The sequence below is a fragment of the Herpailurus yagouaroundi genome, unplaced genomic scaffold (assembly GCF_014898765.1).
Source record: "Herpailurus yagouaroundi ecotype Mexico unplaced genomic scaffold, PumYag 166, whole genome shotgun sequence".
NCBI lineage: Eukaryota > Metazoa > Chordata > Mammalia > Carnivora > Felidae > Herpailurus > Herpailurus yagouaroundi.
The window spans coordinates 12609840-12622289 of record NW_024412407.1 but is presented as its reverse complement, the minus strand read 5'-3'; the positions used below and the strand labels follow the sequence as shown (position 1 = coordinate 12622289).

The 12450-nt window shown below is 41.8% G+C and overlaps 1 long non-coding RNA gene and 1 pseudogene across 1 annotated transcript; both read left to right on the top strand.

Annotated features, from left to right (window-relative positions):
* The first annotated feature begins 714 nt into the window (after positions 1-714).
* LOC121038715 (uncharacterized) lies at positions 715-8889 on the top strand. Its single transcript, XR_005794472.1, has 2 exons — positions 715-1074; positions 5420-8889. It is a non-coding gene; the product is annotated as an uncharacterized LOC121038715 (long non-coding RNA).
* A 1131-nt stretch (positions 8890-10020) lies between these two features.
* Positions 10021-12196, top strand: LOC121039075 (ubiquitin carboxyl-terminal hydrolase 21-like; annotated as a pseudogene).
* Positions 12197-12450: the final 254 nt, after the last annotated feature.

The window sequence follows — 12450 nt, the reverse complement described above, 5'->3', positions numbered from 1 at the left end:
ATTTTTCACATTCTGTTAATACGTTATATCAAGTGACTTTCAAATGTCAAAGGAAACTTGTGTTCATTCCTGAAATAATCTCAGTGTAGTCTTGAGTATTATCCACTCTGGACCTGGTTTTGTACTATTTTATGAGAAGTTTTGCATCTACATTCATTAAAAATGTTAGTCTGGGGGCGCCTGGGTGGCTCAGTCGGTTAAGCGTCTGACTTCAGCTCAGGTCACAATCTCGTGGTGAGTTCGAGCCCCGCATCGGGCTCTGGGCTCATGGCTCAGAGCCTGGAGCCTGCTTCCGATTCTGTCTTCCTCTCTCTCTGCCCCTCCCCCGTTCATGCTCTGTCTCTTTCTGTCTCAAAAATAAATAAAAGACGTTAAAAAAATTTAAAAAAAAATGTTAGTCTGTAATCATCCTTTCTTATGATGTTATTTACAGGATTTGGTATGAAAGTTATGCTGCCTTCATAAAATGAGTTGAGAAGTGTTAACATTTTTTCTGTTCTCTGGAATATTTTTGTCTAAAACTGACATTTCTTTCTTAAATGTTTACTAGAATTCAACAGTGAACACATTTGGACTTGGAGTTCTCACTGTGGTAAAGCCTTTATATATAGACTTAATTTCTTTAATAGATGTAGGATTATTTCTTCTTCACTGTGTGTAAAATGCTTTTCTCAGAATTTGTCTACTTAATTTAAATTTTTTAATATATTTGTTTAAAGAGCATCAAAACATCTTTTTTAGTGTCGGTAAGATCTATAGCAATATTCCCTTTCATGTTTCTCATACTGATAGTTTGGGCTTTAATTTTTTTTTTTCTTCATTAGTCTTGCCGGGAATTTAGCAATTTTATTATTCAAGAACCCAAGTTTGTCATTGTTGATCATCTCTGTTATACATTATATCAGTCCTTTTACCTCTTTTTTTCTTTTTGTGCAGCATACAAAAACCACTTTATTATGATCACTGATTATATGGGTCACGAATTCACACAGGGCACAGTGGGGATGGCTTCTCTGTTGCCAAGTCTGGAGCATCACTGGGAAGACTCAAAGGCTGAGGCTGAACAATTTGAAGGTGATGTAGCCACAAGTCTGAAAATTGATGCATGCTGTCATTTGGGACCTCAAATAAGGCTGTTAGTTGTCACACCTACATGTGGCCTTTCCATGTGGCTAGTTGGGCTTTTTTGCAACATGACAGTTGGGTTCCAAGAGGAAGTGTCCTAAGAGAATCAAGTGGAAACTCTGTTGTCTTTTTAAAAGATAACAATCTTATTGAGATAAAATTCACAATTAATTTAAGGTATACAACTCAATGATTTTTAGTATGTAACCACAATCAATCACTAAATTAATTTTAGAAGATTTTCATCTCTGGAGAAAATGATTCTCCATTCCCTCCAATCTTCCCATCCCTAGGCAACAACTAATTTACTTGCTGTCTCTATAGATTTACCAATTTTGGACATTTCATATAAACTGAATCCTACAATATGCAGTTTTTGGGTCTGGCTTCTTTCACTTAATTTTCTTTAGGATTCATCCATGCTATAAAATGTATTAGAACTTCATCCCTTTTTATGGTCAAATAACTCGTTATATCGATATACCACATTTTATATAGTCATTCATCAGACGACAGACATTTGAGCTTCTGTTTTTGGCCATTGTGAATAATATTGCTATCAACAATCACATAGTCCATTGTGTTATATTTTTGTGTCTCTTGGTTATCTACTTAAAAATGCATTGCTGAGACGCATGGTAATTTACATATAAGCCTTTGAGGAACTGAGGATTGCTTTTAAAGTGTTTTCATAATTTTACATCCCTATCAGCAGTGCATAAAAGTTACATTTTGTCCACATTCTTGCTTCTACTTGTTTTCATTCATCATTTTGCTGCTTGTTTGAGCAATTACTGAGAGAAGAAGTGTGTTAGAATGTCCTTCTCTGTTTCTGCAATGCTTTCTACTTTTAGCTCTACCAATTTTTGTTTCATTTTGAGGCTATATTTGACCCATACAAATTTAAAATTGTTACAATTTTGTGTACAATGACACTTTATGGTCCTCTTTACCTCTAGTACTTCTGTACTTTGATGTGATTACAATAATACCAGGCTTCTCTGCTTAGGATATGCAAAGCCATCTTTTTTCATTCCTTTACTTTCAACCTTTCCATAATCTACACCGAACAGCATATAGCTATATTTTGTTGTTTCATCCAGTCTATTATATCAAATGTTATCTTTGATTTTTAATATAAATATTTAGCCCTCTTACTTCAAATGTAATTGCTAATATATCTAGTATTAAAGCTACCATCTTATTGCTTGTTTTGTTTGTCCCACTTGGACTATGTCCTATTTTCTCTCTTTTCTTGCCTTCACTGAAAAATGTATTATTGTTGTTCTTGTTATTTTCTTCTATATGTTATATTATTCTATTACTCCTTTATTTTATGTTATCCTAGAAGTTACAATACACATCATTGACTTATTAGAGTCTAATATAGCTTACTACTTCCCTAAACAATAGAAGGACTTAGAACATTTTAGCTCTATTTATGCATCTTCCATCTTTATACTATAGTTTATATGTATTATTACACATATTTTAATAATTTTAATCATTATTCACTGTGTTTACCCTTTTTATTGTTCTTCCTTTTTTACACCTCTCTGTTCTGTGTTGGATAATTTTCCTTTAAGCTGAAAAAAATCTCAAATCTCTTTTGTGTTTTCTTTGGTTCAGGTATACTGATAAAGAATCCTCTCATTATGTTTCCATTTTGCCTTTATTTTTTTAACAACTTCACTGAGGTATAATTGGCCAAAATAAAAACAAAAAAACTGAAGGTGTTCAGTTAAGTGTGCATTTTGATAAGTTTTGACCCATCTATATACACATGAAACCAAACTAAAATCAAGAGAGCGAACATATCCATATATCCCAAAACTTTCCTTATTCTCTTTTATATTTTATTCCTCCTGCCCCTAACTCCCTTCCCATCTGATTGAAGGCTGAGTCCCTTGCTTCTTATTCCCATTCTATGCACTAGGAATTTAAATGAAGTCCTTTCATTAATACCATGGATTTTTTAAATCTAAGAGGGTTTAGATTATAGGTAGCCAAAAAGAATGACAAATGCCCACCTAGTATGTTATCTAAAAAGTGTAAAGTCTAGGAAAGTATTTATTCTATCAAATGTTGAATATATGACTAGTTAAATGTATAAAAACTAATTTGTTCAGAAATAACTTACCAATGATTGATATGTGTGACTCTAGATTTTGTGCTAAAGGAATAATAGATCTCCTTGTCATTTTTATTTTCCTAACTGTGAACCCCAAGTGATACAGTTGAAACAGAGAAAATGCACTTTTTTCTGGAGTACAAGTAGGTAAAGATTATAAATAGGATCTAGAGCAGTAAATACTAATATTTCAGGAGGAGATATGGACTCCATTTTGGAACTAATGAAAGCTATGGACTCTCCCTCCAAAAAGAGAAGTATACAACCCACATTTACATTCAACATTATGGGTACCATTTCAAAAAGCTTAAAGCCCAACTGAAGCTCATGAGTGAATCCAGTATTAGGAATTCCTGTTCAAAAAAAAAAAAAATAGAATTCCTGCTCCAGAGGGGAGTTGGGGGCAGGAATGGGCAAAATAGATGGAGGTCATTAAGAAGCACAAATTTCCCAGGCACCTGGGTGTCTCAGTCTGTTAAGCATCCAACTTCAGCTCAGGTCATGATCTCGTGGTTCGTGAGTTCAAGCCCTGAGTCAGGCTCTGTGCTGACAGCTCAGAGCCTGGAGCCCATTTCAAATTCTGTGTCTCTCTCTCTCTGCCCCTCTCCCACTCATACTCTGTCTCTCTCAAAAATAAACATTTTTTTAAAATTAAGAAGCACAAACTTCTAGTTATAAAATAAATAAGTCACAGAGATGAAAATACAGCATAGGGAATATAGTCAATATTATAATGACATTATATGGTGATAGATGGTGACCACACTTACCATGATAAGCACTGAGTAATGTATGGAATTCTCTAATCATTATGTCATATACCTGAAACTAAGAAACATTGTATGTCAATCATGCTTCAATAACAAATAAAAGCAAAAAGAGAATTCCTAATCCAGATCAAAGAACATTTAATCTTTAAGAATGAACAAAAAGATACAATGTTGGAGTTTCATTAAATGCTTTCTTATTCAACACTTTTCAATTATGTGTGTCACAGAAGCCATATTCTATATTTGCCCTTTTTAATTAAATTATTTATTTTAATTTGAGAGAGAGAGAGAGATTGAGTAGGGTGGAAAGGCAGGGGGAGAGAGAAAAAATCTCAAGCAGGCTCCACACTCAGCAGGGAGTCAAACACAGGACTTGATCTCACAACCCTGAGATCTTGACTTGAGCTGAAATCAAGTCGGACATTGAACTGACTGAGCCACCCAGGCAACCCCATATTTGCCTTTTATTTTACCAAGAATTGACAGTTGAGAGTCACTGATCGAAAAGAGGGGAAGAAACTCATTTAAACTTTAGATTTGAAAATATAATGGTATAGGGGTGCCTGGGTGGCACAGTCGGTTAAGCGTCCGACTTGAGCCAGGTCACGATCTCGCGGTCCGTGAGTTCGAGCCCCGCGTCAGGCTCTGGGCTGATGGCTCGGAGCCTGGAGCCTGTTTCCGATTCTGTGTCTCCCTCTCTCTCTGCCCCTCCTCCGTTCATGCTCTGTCTCTCTCTGTCCCAAAAATAAATAAACGTTGAAAAAAAAAATATATATATATATAATGGTATATAACAATAAGAAACACCAATTCTGCAAACACATGCACTGAAAAAGGAACACCTTCTAGTAAATAGATTTCCGAGAATGAGAAGGTTAGGGATTTTGCCCGTGACCCAGAGGAGCAGACTATGAGCATAAGTCTGTATCATGCTCACAGATAGTTCTTGTTAGGTGCACACGGTAACCTCAAACACTTGAATTTGTTGTATACTCAGGAATTGGGAAGCTTCCTATAATTTTTTTTTCTGTCCCCTCTTTAAAAATCAGAAGATACAGACACAGTTGGCCCATACTTTTATGCAGCAGCAATCAATAGGGGCTGAGTGGCCACTACTTTGTTTTCCCAGTTCACTGCAGTCCTCAGAAGTACCTGCTTCCCTGTTTCATCGTGTCTAGTACATGGCTGGGCTTAGTAGGCATTGAAGCATGCAACCCATGATGGTCAGCCCTTGAATAAATGAATGTTGACCTAGTGTCACAGAACACTCTCTTCTGGGCAAGGCTGTCTTGCCCATTTCCTTCCTGCCTCTAAAATTACACCTAGCTCCTTGACAGGAGTTTCCAAACTCATCCCACTCTGTCTGAATTCATCTCCACTCAATTTTTTCCAGATAACTTCCAGCTGACCTCCCACCATGCTGTTCCAAGGAACAAAGCTTCCTGAAAGGATGCAGGATGAAGGATTGTGCCTGGACTGCTAACCCCACAGTTGACAACCTCTGTGGTGTTCCCGTTTCTTGAAACCGCTTTTTCTGTCCTTTAGTTTTTGTTTGTTAATTTTGACCTTCATTAGAAAGGTTAGTACACTTCATCGGGATACTTCGTGCTGAAAGTTATGTCCAAAGGACTATATTTCTTAGTGAAAATGTCTTAAGAGATCACGGTTAGTATTTGTAGCAGAGCTGGATCAAAATTAACATATTACAACAGCTTGTGTCAGCCTGGGTTGCAAACTTTCCACAAGAAAGGGTAGGCCGAAAGGTCATACTCATCAGCTCATACCACAGAGAATTGCAGAATCCTAAAAGATGATTTCTTCCCTTTGCACATAAAAGTCACCGACTCCTCTCGCTCCAGCCACCAGACACCATCCCCCCCCCCCCCCCCCCGCTCCTGACCATGCACAGGACTTTCATACACACCACTTGTCCCACAGTCCCCAGCTAGTTTCTATCCCCTCTGTCTCTGTGAATCTGATTTCCTTGGGTCACTTTCTAGCTTGATTAAATACGTGTTACATTGTTCCACCTTTTTTGTTGTCTGTATGATGGAAATGCATATTTAAACCATTAGGGAGCCACTAGCCCAGACCTCAGCAATGACCGCAGTTAATAACAGAGTTCTCACTCACAATGTCATGTGGGATCTTTGCCTATGGCACGATTTGCTAGCCATGAAAACCTCTTTAGCACCTCCCTCCGTTATGCAAATACCCCAGAAAAAACACTTCCCTATTTCAGCCACTGAATTGCAGGCTGCGGTCCCAGGCTGCACACCCCAGCCTGCAGCGCATGGGTGGGATTGCCAGAGTGTAACGGGACACAGGTTTCTGCGCAGACAGATGCTCAGTGGATTCTGTACTCAGCTAGAAGAAGGCTGAGCCTTGCTTGGCTGCCCAGTCAGTATGATGTCCAAATGACAGGTTATTTTCTGTTCCTTGTCTGCCAGTGTTGGCTTTATCAAGCCTGAGGCTGGTAAATGAAAGATGCCCTCACTTTACCACTAGTGCTGCTGCACTAATTCTTCCAGGTCACAATCCAGAGCCTCTGAGAGCCAAGCTGTGTCCTCAGAGAACAACAGATGAGGAGAAATTGAAGCCTCCAGTCCCGGGCCTGGGCTTTTTCCTTTCTCTACTGGCTCCAGCATCTGCACCAGAGAGCACAGCAGTGTCTTCAGTTCTACAAGACCGCTGTCTAACAGGTGCAGCAACTGGGAAACATTCCAATCTCCAGGGATCTCAGGGGGTCTGAGTTTCAGGTCACCAGACTTAACGTTTGCTTAGCCTACCCCCCTGACTTTGCAAGAGGCTATCTTTTTCACTGAGGGGGGTCCCATCCTTTCTATACCCTTTGTCCCAAACCACCACCAATTCATATTACATCCTGAACCTCTAAATCAATCCGTCTCTCTCTCTGTCTCTGTCTCCTTCTCTCTCTCCTTCTCTTTCTCTCTCCCTCTTTATAAAGCATGCTGTCTTTCAATTAACATAGTGATGACCTATTGTCACCCGTTACCATGCTAATCCAGAGCTGGTGTGAAATTACTTTATAATAAACACTATGGAGTTCTGACTTCCAATTAATTTTTCACATGCTGCGCTAAATCAGATTAACTCTCTCCCTGTACCATCACTTTTGACCACAGACGTAATTCTTTCCTTATAATGAAATAGAGGATTAATTTATATGAAGCATATCTGTACACATTTGCAAATAAATGTAAAGATAGATTTTATGCCATATTTGCATCGTGCACAGTGCTGCAGTAGTGCAGACTCTCTGAGATTACTTTCTTGTGTTCCCTGGGTGGGCAGAGATCTTTCCAGTTGTTGTCGTTCCTCTGTTAAATTCTAACTAAATGCCTCCGTGAAGAATAAGCAAAGAAATGCTCACATGTGCCATGGTGCTGAGAGAGTGGTGACTCCTCCCGTAAATCGTACAATACCGCATTAGGAGTAGCTGAAGGAAAATGTAAACACTCTGAAATGGAAACAATAATCATTAACTACTAAATTGATTGGTGCTCTCCCTGGATGTGCACATTCACATTCATCCTGAGTGAGTGGAGGGAGGGTAGCTTTTTAAATGACCATTAAACTGAAGGAATTTGATGACAATTTCAAGCAAATGATAGCTTATGCCTTTTTAAAACTAATATAGCCCCTGCACTAAATTATATTTTTGACGAAATAATTATTTTCATCTTTGAAACTCATTATTAGAATGGAGTATTGGAAGATGAATGCAGGCGCACACTAAATGAACAAATTTGTGTGAAAAAAATTAATCATACTCCCCAGATGCTGGACTGTGTTTTTTTTTCTTCTGTCAGTCTCCAGTGTATTGCATTCAGCTTCTTCTATTACTACAGAATATTGATAGAAAAATTTCCCCAACGCGTATTTTCTTTTTGACACCAAACGAGAAAAACTGCCAGAAGCACTAAAGGTGTGGCCCGTACAAAAGACGAATGTGTGCTTATCAAATCCTCTTAAGCCAATCTCTTCTTAACAGTAGAGGAAATAAAATCTTGTTGAGTGTTGCAAGGATGAAAATACTTACAGCTGAGTTATTTTAAAACAGACCGAGCAAATTATGCTTGGCAAACACTGCAAACGTATTCATTCATTCAACCGGTATGGATTTGATCCCGGCTATGTGATAACCACTACTTGAAGTACAACTGATAAAACAACCAACAAGCCAAATTCCCTGCCTTCATGGAGATCCCCATCTGAGGGTATGCAAACTTGAAATTATAAAAACAGTCAATCATCATCTCGTGATCACTGACTGAGCTCTTACTATATGCTCTCCACTGTGCCACATGCCTTCCTATTATATATTTCAATTATCATGATTGATACTTTCCTCTAGATTATTATCGAACACATTTTATAGATGAATAACTAAAGCTTAGAAGTAGTTCATCCTAACTTTACAGATATACCGTGGTAAAACTAGAATTCCAAACAAAGGTTTTGAACTAAAATCCCTGTGCTATACTGTTTCTGACATCCATTGTCCCCAAAACATGTATCATTATCTTGGGTTTATTGAAAGTTTATTTTTTGTTCTATGGTGGGTAAAAAAATAGAGGCAATAGGCACAATTCCCCACCTAAGGAGATTTCCAGTCTACTGGGAGAAAATTATACATTCATGAAACAACTATTCTTAACATAGTTAAGTCAAACATTCTTTGAGGTAGGTAAGTTTATAGTCCATATACATGAAGTGTGCATGTCGATGGGGGAAAGGGGCATGATTATTTGCTGACATTTATCTCTATTTGAATAGCATATTCAACTTCTATGATTTTACTCATTGTACAATGCATTATTAATTTAACCAATGATTTTATTTTTTTTTTAATTTTTTTTTTCCAACGTTTATTTATTTTTGGGACAGAGAGAGACAGAGCATGAACGGGGGAGGGGCAGAGAGAGAGGGAGACACAGAATTGGAAACAGGCTCCAGGCTCTGAGCCATCAGCCCAGAGCCCGACGCGGGGCTCGAACACATGGACCGCGAGATCGTGACCTGGCTGAAGTCAGACGCTTAACCGACTGCGCCACCCAGGCGCCCCAAACCAATGATTTTAAAGAAAAAATGAAAACAGTACAACATTAAATGTGGCCATTATATGCTATACAACGTGTCCTCACTTGTTTTTTTAAGGCTAAACCTATTTTATGGGTGACATGCTGGCTAGGCAGGCTTTGGGGCAGAACAAGAGTTGGACTTAACTCTTCAAGGGACTGAAGGCTTGGGGTCCTGGCTGGTGCCCCAGGCCTCCCACAGTGTCAACTAGGGTCAACTCTACTGGAACCGAGAGGCAACAGGATGATGAGGTAGGAAAGAGGGGTGAGAGGAAAGGCAGGTGGTGGGAAAGGAAGTGGAAGGAAGGGGTGAGGAGAGAAGGAAGGGAAGTAGGGCCGGGCTGGAGCCAAAGCCAAAGTCAGAGGTGGTCAGGTCAGCATCAGGAGACACTCAAAAGGGAGCCTCCTGGGAAGTGCAGGCATCCATGAGGGCCCTTTTGAGCTACTCAGAGGTGACAAACATCCCCTCATTCCAGAAACCCAAACAAAGAAAGGAGGGCATGAACCCTTTGCAGAAGGCACAGGGACCCTACTTATGGAAAGGGCACAGGGGCCAGCACTGCTGTACTGGCCCAGGGCAGATTCACATATCTCATCTTGACCACATCGTAGTGCAGAAGCCTGCCCTAAAGATGGAAGTGAATTGGTAGGGGTAGTGGTCTGTTGTGAGGTTGGCCTTCAGGAGGGCGTACTTTTTTTTTAAATTTTTTAAATGCTTTTATTTATTTTTGTGAGACAGAGACAGAGCATGAGGAAGGGAGGGGCAGAAAAGAGAGAGAGGGAGACACAGAAACCAAAGCAGGCTCCAGGATCTAAGCTGTCAGGACAGAGCCCGATGCGAGGCTCAAACCCACAAACCGTGAGATCATGACCTGAGCTGAGTCAGATGCTTAACCAACTGAGTCACCCAGGTGCCCCCTTCAGGAGGGCATCCTTGATGAGATCATAGGTCACCAGCTCAGCACCGTTGACAATGGCATTATGAGCAACATTGTAAAAGGACCCTTTCCACAGTCTCCAGAACCCTTCCTCTCCAGCAGTGGTCTTGTAAGCATCAACAAGCCAGACCAACAAAGATGGTGGCAAGCCCTGTGGTGGGAGAGATCTGGGCAACAGATGCAGCAACAGTAGTGGTTAAACTGAAGCTTGGCCCTAGGGGGTTTGGGGGTGAGCTGCACGAGTATAGTAAGGGGTGACCCTGAGCTGGGGCTTGGCCTAGCCCCAGGTCCCCTGCTACCTCACCAGAGGACAGGTCCAGCCTGTGTTGTCCATGGTGTCCACAGGCCGCAGCCCTCTAACACCACCTGGGCCAGACCTAAGAGCGACATTTTGATGTCCAGAATTGGATCAAAGCTACCATTTTCCCCGTGGGCCAGAAGCAAGAAGAGCAGAAACCAGCCCCTGGACCGAACCCCATGTTAAGACCTTTGCCTCCCCTGCCAGGTCCCTCTGAGGAAAGGCTCCAGAAACTGGAACTGGGATGGTGACAGATGTTAGAGGCCCTCGTCCTAGAGGACCCCTTCCAGCAGATTATGGAGTTCTGCTGCCTGACTCGCCACCCCCTGACTGTGGCTCTGCCTCTCCCTTCCAGAACCAAACTAGGTCATTCCAAGTCTGTGAGCAGTGGGGACTTGCGACCTGTGGAGATTGCCTTGGGAGGGTGCATGGCTGCACTGAGCCACTTGGGGCTCCGACCTGAGCCTCCCACTTTGAGACTTATCTCTCCACCACCTCGAGGGCTTTCCTGGTCCCCCCACCTTACTCAGCATACAGATGGAGACCCTTACTCCCCACGGCTCCTTCCACTTCCTATCTGCCCGGCCCTCTGAGTCTTTCTACTCCAATGACAAAATGGCTTATCACACACTGCTTCTGGGTTCTGGTCACGTGGGCCTCTGAAATCTGGGGGACACGTGCTTCCTGAATGCAGTGCTACCATGTTTGAGCTGTCCTCACTCTTTCAGACTTCTAACTGGTACGGGACTTCCAGCAAGAGGTGCCTGGAGTGGATGGAGCCCAAGACCTCTCTGAAGCCTTTGCAGATGTGATTGGTGCCCTGTGAAACTCTGATTCCTTGTGAAGCTGTGAATCCTACTACTTTCTGAGCCGTCTTCTACAAATATGTTCCATTCTTCTCTGGACGCAGCCAGCAGGATGCCCAAGAGTTCCTGAAGCTCCTTATGGAGCGGCTCTACCTGGAAATCAACCAACAAGGCTGCCGGGCAATCCTGGCCAACAGTCCAGCTCACTCCCAACCCCACTGTGGAGGGGCTCTGCTAGAAGAACCTGAGTTAAATGGTGATGACCAGGCCAACTTAACGTGGAAGTGTTACATAGAGGGAGAGGACAGCAATACTGTGGACCTGATTGTAGGCCAGTTGAAAAGTTGTCTCAAGTGCCAGACCTGTGGGCATCACTTCATGACCTATGAGGATTTTTGTGACCTGTCCTGCCCATCCCAGAAAGGATTTGTGGGTGGCAAGGTGTCTCTGCGGGATTGTTTCAGGCTTGTCACCAAGGATGAAGAGCTGGAGTCAGAGAATGCTCCAGTGTGTGACAGATGTTGGCAGAAAACACGAAGTACCAAAAAGTTGACGGTACAAAGATACCTCTGAATCCTCGTGCTGCATCTTAATCGATTTTCCACCTCCCAAGACTCCATCAGGAAAAGTTCAGCAGGTGTAGACTTCCTGCTGCAGCAGGACAAAGCCCGAAGCCCTGTATGCCCTTTGTATCTACTTGGGGCAGCGTCCACTATGAGCACTATGCAGCCCTCTGCTGGTGCCAGCCCGGCTGGCACGTCTACAATGACTCTCATGTCTCCCCTGTCAGTGAAAATCAGGTGGCATCCAGTGAGGGCTATGTGCTGTTCTACCAACTGATGCAGGAGCCACCCTGGTGTCTGTGACATTCCCTGTGAAACCCTTTCAACACTCTTAAGCCCCAGGCTCTCCATTTACCTCAGAGACATCTATTTTTATGTCTTTATAATTGGGGAGGTATTGGTTACAGCTTCCATTATCTTTTTGTTTTTTTAAATATAATTTATTGTCCAATTGGCTTACATACAACACCCAGTATTCATCCCAACAAGTGCCCTCCTCAATGCCCATCACCCATTTTCCCCTCTCCCACACCCCCCCCCAGCCACCCTTAGTTTGTTCTCTGTATTTTTTTTTTATGTTTTATTTTCGAGAGAGAGCGTGAACAGGGGAGGGCAGAGAGAGAGAAAGACACAGAATCAGAAGCAGGCTCCAGACACCAAGCATGTCTGCACAGAGCCAGATGTGGGGCTCGAACCCACGAACTGTGAGATCATGAC